Source organism: Squalius cephalus (assembly GCF_949319135.1).
Source record: "Squalius cephalus genome assembly, chromosome: 5".
Classification (NCBI taxonomy): Eukaryota; Metazoa; Chordata; class Actinopteri; order Cypriniformes; family Leuciscidae; genus Squalius; species Squalius cephalus.
The window spans coordinates 16643603-16661455 of NC_137126.1; positions in this window are offsets into that span (position 1 = coordinate 16643603).

Genomic DNA, 17853 nt, shown 5'->3' on the forward strand with positions numbered 1-17853 from the left:
ATAAATGTATAAAAAGAATCAACATTACATTAATGAAGAAGAAAAAATTCTGCTTTGTCAAGAACGGGTCATTAATCAACAGCTCACTGAATCATTGAAGCATCGTGAGCTGATATTGAGAGCATTTAGAATGAACGAAAGATTTGACTAATGGGCCGAATAACAGAAATGCTACTAGGCCTACTAAAAGATGCGGGTATTTCAAGAAACAGAGTTGGTTTAATGAATAGATTTTTTTTTTTTTTTTTTTTTTTTTTTTTTTTTTTTTTTTGCAGTGGAGAGAAACAAATTAATAGTAGCTAGTATTGTTTGAATGCTATTGTTTCAATTAAGGTTAATGACTCAAACATCAAAATTAGCCTACATGTGGCTTTACTGGATATGTTGGGGACCACATGATGACGTAAAGACTCACTGAACCTTTTTTTAAATGAACTGTTCGAACGAACTGATTCGCGGAAATGAGTCAAACTTCCCAACACTGGAGAGCACGCAGCTACATTGAGGGACTCCACTAACACTATATCCGCACAACAGCGCCATCTAGGTTCTTCACCGTTAAGACAATTCTGTTTCTAAATAATATACGTTTAAAATGACAGTCTTTGATCAAGAGTCTTTCAGTTATTTATTTTGTTTTTTTTTAAATACACAACAAGGACTAGGCTATGTCTTTTTGACTGAAAATTTCTCGTTGAAATTGATTAATGAGCTTTTCTTTGAACTTATATGTTTATGTTGTCTAGCCTCCTTGTGCAGGCTAGGCTAACTACATGAGAAAAGGGCAAAAAGTCATAAAAGCTTTATGAATTGTCATTGCTACAAGTGATCACACCGTGCTGAGTGCACATACAGTAGAGCCTTTGTTCCCAAACAGCCTAGGCCTACACAATCCTAATCCATCTGTCCCACCAACCAACCCCCACTTCTTAGCTGCCCATTCATGCTGATCTAGGAAAGACGAGAATGTGACTTCCACCACCCTTCAGTCCCCAGGACATAGTTTCCTCTCACTGGGACCAATTACAAATGTTCCTTGTTGTACCTTTCCATGCCACTGCTTCACAGTTTTCCCTGCAGTCACTATACTGATAAACCAGTCCTCATAAACCGTGTCAAAAAATAAATAAGTTAATAATAATGTGGACACAACAAGATTTCCTCAGGCTTCAAGTGCATTATAAAGAATTAAACCTATTACAGAACATTATCACCTGCAATATATGGGGACACTTCCAAAGCTTAAGTTATATATTAATGATTTTTGTTTCAATATTGTACATTCACAAATTCTTGTTTAAATCCCTGATATGTTCCACAATTTTACTTGCCATTAGTTTTTAAAGTAATATTTTATGAATGGCTTTATCTTTTTAGTTGTTTCTTGACACAAATCAAGACCATTTCAGAATGTCTCTTTAATTAATTTAAATTATAACATTAGCCTAAATCATCACCTCCTTATTTAAAGTAGCAGTATTTTAAGTATAGTATTTTATAGATAAGAACAAGTTAGTCTTAATTCATCCATTATTTTAAGTAACTAGGCATGTCAACATTTAATAAATATTAGACACATTGTTTTTTTTGTTTTGTTTTTAAACTCCAACTATTAACCCCTATTTGGTGAAGTGAGACAAGAAAAAACAAACATATTGTGCGAAAATGAAAGAAGGAAGTACTGTATATGGGTCTTTAACTACAATGTACTTACACAAAAATGGTTAGGTACAATGTATTTATTGGGTTCATGTAGGCTATTGCAAAATACTTTTGCTGCTATTGAGATGGGATACGGGTGAGGTTAGGGACAGGTCTGGTGGTATGGTATGGTTAGGTTTAAGGGTACAGGAAAAGTTAGTATTATTAGAGATGTATTTACTGAAATTAACTGCAGATGTAATTACATTCAAGTATTTTTTTATTTATTTTTTAAATATAATTACAAAGTAAAAACATATGCACACAATTAGTGCATTGTATCCAATGGCTTTTAAATGTTAGCAAATATCAGTTAAAGACATTTAATATAAAGTGGGATCAGAAGCTGCATCAAAAACAATCCAAAATCATTCCTTGGACCTTTATTTTTGCATTTCTGTAGCCTGTTGTTTTCCCCCAGTACTCAAGAACCAGGGAATTTTTGTATAAATTATTGTATATCATTAATGATTTCATACACTGACAGACAAACATTAAAATTAACTAAATGTGGAGAGATTACTTAGTGTACATTTTAATTATTTATAGTAGTGTTTTTGTTACGGTCCTGTACTGGAGTGCCCTTGAGAGCCACCAGATGGCACTCCCCTGTTCATTGTCATTTTCATCTTGGACTTCATTACCCATAACCCACTGCCCGCCAGTGCCTGGACTTCAGCCATGATTAGTCTACAGCTGTACCTTGTTACCTCATCAATTTCACCCTATTGATACTATGGTTTCTGTCTCATTCATTGCTTAGTCTTGCTAATGTTACACTGCTTTCCTAGCCTTTGTTTTCTGGTGGTTTGTTTTCTTTTCTCTTGTTCAGTTTGCCTGTGTTCTGGATATCATTGTTTGGACTGGCCACTCTGTGTTTGACTATTTGCCTGTTTTTGGACTTGATTGTGAATTACTCCTAATAAATACTGGTTTTGGATCCTCAACCTTTGTGTCTCGGAGCAGTTCATGACAGTTTTAATTTTTTGGTCAGATTTGAATGATTTCAACATTACAGAAAATATCACAACATGCATGTTGACATACCTGTAATAATGACCTGGTAATTTCCACACGGATAATTTGCATGCTATAAATCCATGGAGACTGGGGCTTTTTATAACATCACCCTCATAAAATGGTGCGTCAGTGTAATTTCTGTATACAGATCTGGTGGGTTGTTATATGAGAGGAGAGCGACTAAAGTGCCAAGATATCCAGCCATTATACCTTTATAATTTCAATGTAAAAATGTTTTTTTAAATAAAAATTTCCTGTTCAGTAACAGTACACTGTAAAAAATAAAATCTTAAAAAAACGGTCAATGACTGTCAGCTACGGCTGCCGGCTATCCTTATTTAAACGAAGTGCAAAAAACTTTTACAGGAATTTTCCTTAAATGTTTTACAGAAAAACACTGTTATTTTACAGCTATTTGCTGAATTATTACGATCAAACACCTTCACTGTGACAAAAAAAATCCCATAAAAAAACAGTCAAATGACTGTCAGCAATGGCTGCCATACAAAAAACGTAAAAATTATGTAAAATATCCTAATTTAAATAAGTGCAAAATACTTTTACAGAAATCTTCATTAATCTCTTTTAACAGAAACACAGTTATTCCACATTTATTTTCTGAATGTTCTTACTAAAAAACATGCAGTTAATTACATGCATGATTTGCTGCGTCTATACATCACTGCATCAGCAACTACACAGTTACTGTCTGTTAAATAAAGCAACATGCAGTATATCATCAGTGTTTTTCTGCTCATCCTGAACTGAAGCTCAGGCTCTATTCTTCAATACAATGGTGACACACGAAACAAACCATACAGAAACACTTTAAACCCCAACAGAACATTAAACACTCTCTCAGAACAGATCTCTCAGGATATCAGCATCTTCACTTATTACAATCCAGACTTTATTTATTTCATACTAACATTCTTATTGAGAATTAACAGAGGTTTAGAAGTTGAAGCTTTATTGAAAAGAATAACGTTTGATGTCACCATGATGGAGATCAGTGTTTGCTTTAGTTGGGCTCTTGACCTTATAGTTTTTAAAATGAGTTTTTCTCTGGCTGCTTTAACTGTGTGTCTCTGATGCATATTTGTTATGATGGGAATCCAAGAGAAACTCAGATCAGATGATGATGGTCACTTTTTAGTGATAATAGTCATCATGTAGTATCCTGCTTCATTGATACCATCTGAAGTGTAATATCTGATTAAATAGTTAAATATTAGTTGTTGATTTTGCATGATAAAACTGCTATAGAAGAGCCTGCAGTGCTGTGATACTCAGATTTCATGAAGTCATTATACAGAAAATGTTTTAACAGGATCATATAGACTCACTCAGACATCAAGAATCAGCGTATGAATCGCAACAATGGTGACAATGAAAAAAAAAATCTGATCAACTCTGAACTACTATAAAGTCACATAAAGGCTTTGGTGGTTGATCAACATTGTTGAGATTCATATGTTGATTCTTGATGTCTCTATATAATATAATACAAATGAACTAGCTCAAAACTTTTTCTGTATAATATTTTTTTTAAATTTCAGATTGTTATAATACTGATGCCACAATATTTCAAGGGTTATGTGATTAATTATGACATTAATTATAGACTTTGTATAAAGATAAACTCCATCTACATATTATGTAATCTAAACTAATATATTCAGAGATTTGACTGACATATCAGTAAATCAGATCAACATCATGATGACTATAATATCACCATTAAATGACCAAGATCATCTGATACTTTCTCCTGCATTTATAACAAATGTGCATCAAATACACAGATAAAACAGCCAGAGAAAACTAAAGTTAAAAACTCAAGGGTCATGAGCCCAACTAAAGCAGACACTGATCTCAATCATGGTGACATCAAATTTCTTTTAAAGTTTTTTACACTTTATTTAAATGAGCATATTTTACTTTAATTTTATGGTTTTTGTTTGGCAGCCGCAGCTGCCAGTCATTTGATTACTGCACTGTTACTGCACTGTAAAACCTGATGAGTTAGTTCAACTCAAACCGTTTGAGGAAACCGATTGCCTTAAATCATTTAAGTTTATTAACTCAAACAATTTAAGCATAAAAAATTATTTGATTTGTGTCCAAGTAACTCAATAACTTATTGTTAGCATAACTTGGGTAAATAAAGTTAATAGTACTAAGTCCATTCAACTACTATAACTCAAATGAAGCACTGTAAACCCGAATAAGTTGGCAGAACTCAAAACATTTAAGGCAGTCAATTGCCTCATTTTTTTTTTAAGTTCTGAAATTCAAAGTTTAAGTAAGCAGAACTATCAGATTTTTATTTTGTACTTAAACATTTCAAGTTAAGAACAATTAAAATGTATGAGTGCATTAATTCTTACAATTAACTTAAAACTCAAAACTCTTTTATTAGTATATATTTAGTTAACTTTTAAAAGCTAATCTAATAACATACTAATTTGCTAACATATTAGCAATAGTATGTTATACAGAAGCACTTGCTGTATGAGCACAATAATATAAAGGGACTATTTGCTCTCAAATCAAGCTGCATGCACCACTTGTCACCATGATGGTAACTATCCTACACTGTAAAATTTAAATTTTCTTTCATTTTAAATTGTACTCAAAACACTGTAAAATTACAAATAATATCTTTAAAATAAAAATTCAGCTGTTATTTTAGGTATTGTGACATTAATGACAAATTCCAGTAATTCACATTTTTTATACAGAAAATTGATTGTGTTTTTAATACAGTATTTTTTCTGTTTTCTGAAATTACATAAAAATGTATGTAAAATTACAAATATAATCTGTAATTAAACAGTAACAGAACAGTTAAATGATAATATGGTCAAATGACTGTCAGCTCCCCAAAAAACTGTAAAACATCCTAAATTAAATAAACTGAAAACCTGTTATTTTACAGGTATTTCCTGAATAATCACGATCATATACCTTCATTATAAAAAAAATTGTTAAAAAAATGGTCAAATGACTGGCAGCTGCGGCTGCCAAACAAAAACCATAAAATTAAAGTAAAATGTTAATTTAAATAAAGTGTAAAAAACTTTAAAAGAAATTTGATGTCACCATGTTTGAGATCAGTGTCTGCTTTAGTTGGGCTCATGACCCTTGAGATTTTAACTTTAGTTTTCTCTGGCTGCTTTATCTGTGTATTTGATGCACATTTGTTATAGCAATAAATACAGGAGAAAGTATCAGATGATCTTGGTCATTAAATGATGATCTGATTCACTGATATGTCAATCAAAACTCTGAATATATTAACTTAGATTACATAATATGTAGATGGAGTTTAGCTTTATGCAAAGTCTATAATTAATGTCATAATTAATCACATAACCCTTGAAATATTGTGGCATCAGTATTATAACAATCTGAAATTTAAAAAAAAATATTATACAGAAAAAGTTTTGAGCTAGTTCATTTGTATTATAGTATATAGAGACATCAAGAATCAACATATGAATCTCAACAATGTTGATCAACCACCAAAGCCTTTATGTGACTTTATAGTAGTTCAGAGTTGATCAGATTTTTTTTTCATTGTTACCATTGTTGCGATTCATACGCTGATTCTTGATGTCTGAGTGAGTCTATATGATCCTGTCAAAACATTTTCTGTATAATGACTTCATGAAATCTGAGTATCACAGCACTGCAGGCTCTTCTATAGCAGTTTTATCATTCAAAATTAACAACTAATATTTAACTACTCAATCAGATATTACACTTCAGATGGTATCAATGAAGCAGGACACTATATGATGACTATTATCACTAAAAAGCGACCAACATCATCTGATCTGAGTTTCTCTTGGATTCCCACCATAACAAATATGCATCAGAGACACACAGTTAAAGCAGCCAGAGAAAAACTCATTTTAAAAACTATAAGGTCAAGAGCCCAACTAAAGCAAACACTGATCTCCATCATGGTGATATCAAACTTTATTCTTTTCATTAAAACTTCAACTTCTAAACCTCTGTTAAATCTCATTAAGTACATTAGTATGAAAGAAATAAAGTCTGGATTGTAATAAGTGAAGATGCTGAGAACCTGAGAGATCTGGTAGTGTTTAATGTTCTGTTGGGGTTTAAAGTGTTTCTGTATGGTGTGCAGGGTGGGAAATTAGCACCCGCCACCCGCCAATGGCGGGTACTTTTTCAAAGTGGCGGGTCACTTTGCCGTGTATACCAGCCAGAGTGGCGGGTGGATCATAGTAATGCTGCGTTCACACCAAACGCGAATACAGCGTCAAATTCGCGTCTTGTTGGACGCTTGAACATTTTGAATCCATTCGCGCGTCCAAAGCGAAAAGGACGCGTGTAAAAAACAAGCGTTTGAAGCAATAATATCTGTCTGCAGAGCCGCAGAGCCACAGTTTTACCCCAGCAGTTTTACCCCGCACATGCGCAGTTTCACCTCAGCAGTTTTACCCGCAGAGTCCGTTAACCGTTACATTATACAATTTGTATTATGCATTTCCTTAACATGTACTTGCTAATCAAACACTTTATATGAACAAACTACTAATCTATAAAACACAATCGGTCTTCCGACCTTTTACTATTGTGTTGATATGCGCGAGGGAGAGAGATACAGCGCTCGTGTTGTTTGAAGGCGGTGAGAGCGCGCGCGCGGCCGGGGCTCTCTCAGTGTTTGTTCTTATGCGCCCTGTCCACTGATCTAAATAATTAGTTGTCACGACGACTTAAGTTATTTGTTCCCTCGTTTTAATAAATCGTGGACACATTAAACTAATTCCCTCCCTCATTTTGATTTAACGAATTACAACGTGGCCAAAAACAGTTTGATAGCCTACTATTAATTAGTGCTAAAGACCTATTTTTGTGAATTGGTGAATATTCAGGTGAATTGTTTCGTGGCCACGAATTAATAATAATTATTAAACTGATTTTCTTACCTGTGAAGATAGCTCTTCAGTGAAGGCCGACTATTCTCGTACAGCTTTCCTTTTTTGTGAATGGGTGAATATTCAGGTGAATTGTTTCGTGTCCACGAATTAATACCTCAGCACCTTTTACAAATTTGAGTACAACGTGGCCACAATATAAAACGAGGGAACAAATTAGTATAACCTGCTGAGGTATTATTAATTCGTGGCCACTGGCCACGAAACAATATATATTCAATAATATATTCTTATTCATATATTCTTCCGGAATATTCACCAATTCACAAAAATATAGGTCTTTTTAAATATATTTACATATTAATATTCCAAAACTGCGCATGGGGTGAAACTGTGGCCACAGTAATAATACCTCAGCAGGTTATAGTAATTTGTTCCGTCGTTTTAGAGTCCCTTTTTTTTTTTTTTTTTTTTTTTTGCTGCAGATGAAACTGTTCTTGCAGGCGCAGTGAGGGAAAAAAACACTGAGATTAGGGCAATCAGTTCGTAGCTCTGCTTCAACTGTGCGATATAGTCACGAGGAGTGACCAAAATTTCTAACATGCCAGAAATTCATCCGAGAATCCGATTGCCGGCCGTGAGAGGTTAATCGCCTCTCGTTTCCCCCTGTACACTGCACGAACACTGCACGACAAAGCTGAAAATCGTTCCGACCCGAAAAAGAGTCGCACGAGTCAGAATTCGGCTCAAAATCGGACGAATATCGCACAGTGTATGCCCGCCTTAAAGGTATAGCGGAGGATTTTTTACTTCCGGGTGGATCACCTATACTATTGGTCCTCCTAATTGTCAATCATTCTGGTGAATCAATGAAACTTATTCAAAAAGTGGAGAGGGTGGGTCTTATCTAAAATCGGAAAGATCCTCCGCTATACCTTTAAGTCAAACGTGTGAATGCACAAAAAAAAAGCACCAAATAAAATCACTCACGCATATCACGCCAAAAGCTCAATACGCCTCATTTGCCAGTCCAGTTCGCAAAAATTCGCGTCCACCGGGCCGCAGGACCACCAGACGCGCATAAACGCGTCTTTACATTGACTCTGAAGAAGACTAAAGTGACACTTTAATGCTATGTTACTGAGAGATGAGTCAAAAATTATTTGTTTTGTTCATGAAACATGTAGGCCTTTTTATTTGCCTATATTAATAAAATATGTATTAAAAAAAAAAAAAATTTGAATTCCGGAAAAAGTGGCTGGTAAAAAATATAAGTGGCTGGTAAAATTGGGCATCCACCAGCCACTGTGGCTGGTGGGCAAAAAAGTTAATTTCCCACCCTGATGGTGTGTTTGTGTCACCATTGTATTGAAGAATAGAGCCTGAGCTTCAGTTCAGGATGAGCAGAAAAACACTGATGATATGCTGCATGTTGCTTTATTTAACTGACAGTAACTATGTAGTTGCTGATGCAGTGACGTATAGTCACAGCAAATCATGCATGTAATTAACTACATGTTTTTCAGTAAAAAAAATTCAGAAAATAAATGTGAAACAACTGTGTTTCTGTTAAAAAAGATTAAGGAAAATTTCTGTAAATTTTTTTTTTGCACTTTATTTAAATTAGGATTTTTTACTTTATTTTTACAGTTTTTGTTTGGCAGCCGTAGCTGACAGTCATTGACCATTTTTTTAAGATTTTATTTTTTACAGTGTATTAAACTGTTAATATCTGTATCCTTTCATTTGCAAAAAAAAAAAAAAAAAACCTTATAGACTGAACACATACGCATGTGCATGACGTAACCATTTTCACAGATTCACGATTTTGTAGTTTACATGGAGATGATCGTTTTTAGTTGAAAACGGTGTTGTATAAAGTAACCAGCACCTTACTTACTTACTTACTTACGCCTTAAGGTCCCCTTTTCATTCTAAACTTTATTTTAGAAAACTATCTTTTAAGTCATCTTACTAATTACAAACATCATAAACAAAATTCAAAGTCTTCAAAGTGTTCACACACACACACACACACACACACACACACACACACACACACACACACACACACACACACACACACACACACACACACACACACAATCAACATTCCTCCCTTCAGATCTGAAGTTTTTAGGGAAATATGGGAACCAGTAACTTAACTTTCCTCAGACTCTTCCGTTTCTATCACTTCAATGTCAATACAAATACCAATACCAAATGATACAGCAAATGGCAAGCTAATACACCATGGTATGTACACATATATGTACACTCTCAGAAAATAAAGTACATAATTGTACCTTTAGGGGTACAATGGCTTGTCACTGGGGCTGTACCCTCAAGGGTACAATATTGTACCTTAACCTTTAAAAGAAACGGTACATATACGTAACTTTTAATGCTTTTTGATCCTCAAAAAGTTACATATTGAGGTCCAACAGCAAACACTCCAGTGTTAATTGAACTCTCCTGGGAGTTTATATGACTCCAGACTCAAGAGTGTTAAAGTTAATGATATAATTAAGTGATTCATTGAGTGATGATTGACCATTATTGAAGACACCTGATGTTAACAAGCAGACTCACTGAAGGAGAACATTTTTTTTTTAAGACACCGTTATGGAGACCAGTGTTTGCTTTAGTTGGGCTCTTGACCCTTAAAGCATTAACTTTAGATTTTGTTTGGCTGTTGTATCTGAGTTATAATGGCTAGATGAACAAAGAGAAAAGATGATCAGGTAGTGCTGGTTATGTTTTGACATAATCATAATTTGACCTGATTCACTGAACTCATTTAAAGTCTAATCTCTGACTTAAATGTTTATTTTTGATTACAACATCACTGTGATTCTACAGCAAAAGATTTTCAGCGTTTTCAATATAAACTAAATATTCGTAAAAGTTGTTCTGATCAAAAGACTTTGAAAATTCCTTTATGTAGACACACTGACATCAATAATCAGCTTATGAATCTCAACAATGGTGACAATAATAAAGCGTTGCAGTGGCTGCCACCAATCAAAACTCATTCATGGCTCCCATCATGCATTGCGGTATGAATAAATTATGATCTGAATTGTCTATGTAATTTCCTTTCCCTAATTGAATATTCTTTTTGTCACCATTGTTGAGATTCATACACTGATTATTGATGTCTGTGTGTGCCTAAAAGAAAGATTTGTTTTATCAGAACAACTTTTAAGAAATCCTTTAGATTATTTCAAAACTTCTGGATCTTATGCTATAGTATTACAGTGATGCTGTGATCAACAATAAACATTTAAGTCAGAGATTAGACTTTAAATGAGTTTAGTGATTCAGGCAATTTCTGATTATGTCAAAACATAACCAGCACCACCTGATCAACTTTTCTCTTTGTTCATCTGAGAGTTATAACTCAGATACAACAACCAAGCAAAATCTAATGTTAACGGTTTAAGGGTTAAGAGCCCAACTCAAGCAAACACTGATCACTATAACGGTGTCTTAAAAAATTATATTTTCTCCTTCAGTGATTCTGCTTGTTAACATCAGGTGTCTTCAATAATGGTCAATCATCACTCAATTAATCACTTAATTAGATCATTAACTTTAACAATCTTGATTGTTAATTTAACATTCATATTTCAACACTTTAACACTCTTGAGTCTGGAGCCAAATAAACTCCCAGTAGAGTTCATTTAACACTGGAGTTTTTTGCTGTGTTTAATATTTATCAGTATTTAATATCAGTAAATTGACTTACAAAATTTTTATTTCCTTTATTTCAAGGCTACTCAAATATAGTGATAAGTTAAAATATACCTTAAATGATTAAGGTATCATTAAAACCTTAAAAAAAAAAAAAAAAAAAAAAAAAAAAATTACTTAGCAGAGGCTGTCTTTTGATATTGTACCTTAATCTTTAAAAGAAACGGTATATATTTGTACCTTTTAATGCTTGGGGACATATATGTACCCTTTTGACCCTATATGTACCTTGGGGGACAGAAATGGACTCCTGCTGTACCCCTATTTCTGACAGTGCAGATGGTATTAATAACTACAAACTAAAATACCTGTTGCACTTTAATTTACAGCACATGCACTTACGTGTACTTACCTAAGTCAAGTCAAGTCAAGTCAAGTTTATTTATATAGCGCTTTTCACAACATAGGTTGTATCAAAGCAGCTTCACAGTAATAAAACAATACATCAATGTTTGTTTCTAGTGGAACGTCCACGTTTGGTAATGCTGATCAATAGTATCGTTGATTGATTAATTAAATTAAATATTCCCAAATATCCCCAACTGAGCAAGCCAAAGGCAACAGTGGCAAGGAACCGAAAAACTCCATCAGGTGACCTAATGGAGAAAAAAAAAACCTTGGGAGAACCCGGGCTCAGTCGGGGGCCAGTTCTCCTCTGGCGTTTATGAACTAGAGGTCGGATTTAACTGTAAGATTAAAAGTATTATATGAATGCCTGGCTGAAGAGATGCGTCTTTAATCTAGTTTTAAACTGGGAGAGCGAGTCTGAGCAACGAACAGTATCAGGAAGGCTATTCCAGAGTTTTGGAGCTAAATGTGAAAATGCTCTCCCTCCTTTGGTGGATCTGGATATCCTAGGTATGACCAAAAGCCTCGAATTTACTGACCTTAAAGAGCGCAATGGATTATAGGGCGATAGAAGATCCGTTAAATAAACTGGAGCTAAGCCGTTTAGGGCTTTATAAGTCAGTAGCAATACCTTGTAATTAATACGGAACTTTATAGGTAGCCAATGTAGTGATGATAAAATTGGAGTTATATGATCATATTTTCTTGATCTAGTTAGAACTCTAGCGGCGGCATTTTGGACTAACTGTAGCTTGTTTATTAAGGATGCAGGACAACCAGCCAATAAAGCATTACAGTAATCTAGTCTCGAGGTCATGAATGCATGAACTAACTTTTCTGCATCAGAAACAGATAGCATATTACGTAGCTTAGCAATGTTTCTAAGGTGGAAAAAGGCTGTTCTTGTAACATATGAAATATGATTTTCAAAAGACAGGTTGCAGTCTAATATAACACCCAGGTCTTTTACTGTAGAGGATGAAGTAACAGGACATCCTACGATGTTAAAGTTGTATTGTAAGAGGTTTTGTGGGTGGTTTTTTGAACCGATGATTAGTACCTCTGTCTTGTCTGGATTTAATAAAAGAAAATTGCGCGTCATCCAATCTTTTATATCTTTAACACACTCTGTCAATTTGGATAATTTAGCGTTTTCATCCGGCCGTGATGAAATATAGATTTGAGTGTCATCAGCATAACAATGGAAACTAATTCCATGTTTCCTTATAATATTTCCAAGTGGCAGCATATATATTGAGAATAATAGAGGGCCTAACACAGATCCCTGCGGCACTCCATAGTTTACTGGAGTTATGATCGATTTTTCTCCATTTAAATAAACAAAATGGTAGCGGTCAGATAAATACGATCTAAACCAGCTTAGTGCTTGTCCTTGAACACCAGTATAATTTTGTAGTCGATCTAAGAGTATTGTGTGATCTATAGTATCGAACGCAGCACTAAGATCAAGTAAAACTAGTATTGAGATACAGCCTTGGTCAGAAGATAAAAGTAAATCATTTGTAATTTTAACAAGCGCAGTTTCAGTGCTATGATGCGGCCTGAATCCAGACTGAAACTTTTCATAGATGTCATTTTCTTGCAAGAAAGAGCCCAGTTGAGCGGACACAGCTTTTTCTAGTATTTTAGACATAAAAGGTAGATTTGAAATGGGTCTATAATTTGCTAGATTATGTGGATCTAATTGTGGTTTCTTAATGAGAGGTTTTATAACTGCCAGTTTAAATGTTCTTGGAACATAACCTAAAGATAAAGACGAGTTTATAATATTGAGGAGAGGCTCCTCCACTATAGGTAACACTTCTTTCAAAAGTTTAGTTGGTATAGGATCTAGTAAACATGTTGTTGTTTTAGATGAAGTGATAAGTTTATTTAACTCTTTTTGTTCTATAGTTGTAAAGCATTGTAATTGTTCTTGCGGGGTGATAATTGAGGCTGAATTATAAGACGCAATTGAGGATTGAACGTTTACAATTGTGGTTCTGATGTTTTCTATTTTCTCAGTGAAGAACTTCATGAAATCATTACTACTTAACTGGAACGGAATATTTTGTTCAGGAGACATCTGTTTATTTGTTAGTCTAGCCACAGTGTTAAATAAGAACCTAGGATTGTTTTGGTTGTTTTCTATTAGTTTGCGGAGATGCTCAGCCCTGGCCTCTTTTAGGGCCTTTTTGTAACGTGACATACTGTCTTTCCATGCGATTCTAAAGACCTCTAAGTTAGTTTTTTTCCATTTACGCTCTAAATTACGGGTTTCTCTCTTTAGAACATGCGTAGTATTGTTGTACCATGGTGCTTTACTTTTCTCTCTAACCTTTCTTAATCTAATGGGTGCAACAATATCCAATGATCCAGAGAGAATGGTGCTCATAGTGCTAGTTAATTCCTCAAGTTCATCTGTTTGTTTAGGTTCACTGAGCAGCTGAGACAGATCAGATAAGCTATTTGAAAAATTATCTATGGTAGATGGAAGGATTGTTCTGCCTAATCGATAACGCGGCGCAGCATGACATATTACAGGAGTACGTAATATGCAAGTTACCATGTAATGGTCAGTGACATCGTCACTTTGTGGAATGATATCTATATCGGTTGGATCGGTTCCATGTGATATAATTAAATCGAGTGTATGATTAAAACGATGAGTTGGTCCGGTAACGTTTTGCTTGACCCCAAAGGAGTTTAATAAATCTGTAAACGCAGCCCCTAGCGCATCATTTGAATTATCTACGTGGATATTAAAGTCTCCAACAATTAATGCTTTATCGAAATTAACTAATAGGTCTGAGAGAAAATCTGCAAACTCTTTTAGGAAATCAGCGTAAGGCCCAGGCGGTCTATATACGGTAGCCAAGGCTAGAGATAATAGGGATGTTTTTCTAGCATCTAAGAGCGTAACATTTAGTACAAGTACTTCAAACGAAATAAACTTATAGCCCGTTTTCTGAGTAACATTGAGAATATCTCTATAGATTGTTGCAACACCGCCGCCACGACCAATCAGACGGGGCTCGTGCTTATAGGAGTATCCTGATGGAGTAGACTCATTTAGACCGAAATAATCATTTGGTTTAAGCCAGGTTTCAGTAAGGCAAAGTACATCGAAGCTATTATCTGTGACTATTTCATTTACAATAACTGCCTTAGGTGTGAGTGATCTAATGTTTAGAAGACCTAGCTTTAGAAATTGTTTTTGATTACTAATAGCAACATTTTCTGGTTTAATAACAATTAGATTTTTTCTAGATCCTGCAGTAGATTTATTATTTAATCTCACTAAACGAGGAATAGACACAGTTTCTATGCAATGTTCTACACTATTTATATCAGTTAAATTGGTGCAGCAGAGACTATGATTTGGACTTTTGGTTACTAGTCAAAAGGTATTTAACATTTTGGAGATGTTATCTGACAGAAGATCCGATCCGAATCTGCTTGGGTGTAAGCCATCAGCACGGTAAAGCCTAGGACGCCCCCAAAACAGATTCCAATTATTTACAAAGAGTAGTTTCTGCTCATTGCACCATGACATTAACCATTCGTTTAGCGCGAATAATCTACTAAACTTTTCATGACCTAGACGGTACGTGGGAAGCGGTCCTGACACAATGATCGTTATATCAGGCGATGTGCTGCGTACCGTATCGATCAGATTCCTGAAGTCTTTCTTCAGAACTTCCGTCTGGCGCAGCCTGATGTCGTTCACTCCCGCGTGCAAGACCACAGTTCCGACGCGCTCGTTATCGTTCAGAATCTCGGGAACGCGAGCGGCGATTTCAGAAACACGAGCACCAGGAAAGCAGTGACTATGCACCTTACTTTTATTTAACGTAGCGTGTACGTGTCGAACGATGGAATCGCCAATGATCACAGCATCGCGTTCTGTTTCGCGAAGAGGGGAGAAGCGGTTTTGTGTGGATATCTCGAAAACCGGGAGGGTCGGAGAGAGTTTTCTTGGTCTAGGCCTGACTCGCGTCTTCCGCTGCGGAAATATCCAGGCTTCGTGGTGGCATGTTGGAGCCGGAGTGAACGAGACCATGGCTGATCGCGACCTCGACGCTCGCCGATGTTGAGAAACGCACGGAGTAGACGAGGTCGGAGTTAGCGGGTTAGTAACGTTAATCTCTGATTTGTGTGCATCCGCGCGTGATGTTTCAAGAGCCAAACGCCGGTCTATCAGCTCGGCCTGTCTCACTAAAAGGTCGTGGATCTGTTTCTCAACAGCTTCCAGCTCAGACTGCACCGCGTGCAGCTCAAATGTGTCTTCACCTGCACCAAAAGGTAGACCACTTACATCTAATATATTCGCCATTTTAACAGATGGACAGTACGTTAAGTTAGCAACGACGCTACCAGTGATGCTATCAATATTAATACTAATTTATGGCTGAAGTCTTGGATATAATCCGTCTTTTTAGTGGTACGGTGTAGAGTAGACGCACGATAGGCGAAAAAAAATGTTTGTTTGTAAATGAGTGCGGAGAAGACGCGTTCAGCCGTGATCCACGGACGTAACCTATAAGAGTATCCAGCGTTGGATCACTAGGCTTGAGACACGTCTGCTCAACAGTCCGCGTTGTAACTATGAGGTGAGGAAAAGTAGAAAATGTTCGTTGTAAATGAGTTTAGAGAGAAATCAAGAATTATAAATCAATCGAGCTCCAAAGACAACAACGCGTTCAGACGCGACGCATGCGCATTCGAAACAGGACCTAAGAAAATACTGGGTAATATAAGGTAACTGGGCTAAGGTTATGTTTAGGGGTATAGGTTCAGGGTTAGTACCAAGTTATTACCCAGTTATTGTAATTACTATAATAAGTACAAAGTATTTGCATGGGGAACAGGACTATAAATTAAAGTGCTACCAAAATACCTAATCAAAATACTTAATCCAGTGACAAACTTTGAATTGTACAAATTTCAACTGTAAATGTAATTAGCATGATGTCTTTGCTCTGTCTAGGTCGAGGGGTATATGCTGAAGTACACTGTCAAACTGGGTGGCTAATTTGGCTCTAGCTTATCCAATTGTATTCCATCATAAAATAATCATGTTTTTAATACACAGTTTGCACACAATGTGCAACATTTGTATGTTTGTTTAGTCTCATATACTGTATATATTTGTATATGTAGATCATGTGTAGGTGTAGATCATCACATTAACTATGAATACGAACGAACAATTGATAGCTGCTCTCTCAAGTCTTCGTTGTCGAATAGCCATCATTTCACCATCTATGTTAACTATAGATCCAATATAGTCCGGCTATGAGTAACACACGTCTAGCCAAAATAACCTTGAATTTGGTTACATGTAGTTTTTGCCAAAAATAACTTGCGAGATGTATGATATTCCATCATGTAAGCAAAGTAAACAGTGATTAAAGGTGTTTGGTTTCATTACTTCACTCATTTAATTTCTTTATCTAATTGATGATGAGTCTATTCTTGGGCGATGGTTTAGACGTCTATTACATTTTCACTGATAGCCCAAATTTTGCCTTGTTTTAGTAGACGTCTGAGCTGTGTTTGGACGGCTATTAGACATCTTTTAAACGCAAAATTGCTTGCTTGGTTAGGAACCTAGATGTGCTCTTTGATACCAATCTTTCATTTGAAAACCATGTTTCTAGCATCGGTAATACTGCATTCTTCCATCTTAAAAATATATCTAAATAACGACATATGCTTTCAATGAAAAATTCGGAACAGTTAGTTCATGCGTTCATGACCTCAAGGCTAGATTATTGTAATGCTCTACTGGATGATTGCACTGCACGCTTAATAAACAAACTACAGCTGGTCCAAAACGCAGCAGCTAGAGTTTTTACCAGAACCAGGAAGTATGACCATATTATCCCGGTTCTGTCAGCACTGCATTGGCTCCCTAAACATCGTATAAATTTTAAAATATTGCTGATTACTAAATGGTTTAGCTCCCCAGTACTTGAGCGAGCTCTTAATGCATTATAGTCCTTCATGTCTACTGCGATCTCAAAATTCTGCCCAGATGATAATACCTAGAATATCAAAATCGACTGCTGGCGGTAGATCCTTTTCCTATTTAGCACCAAAACTCTGGAA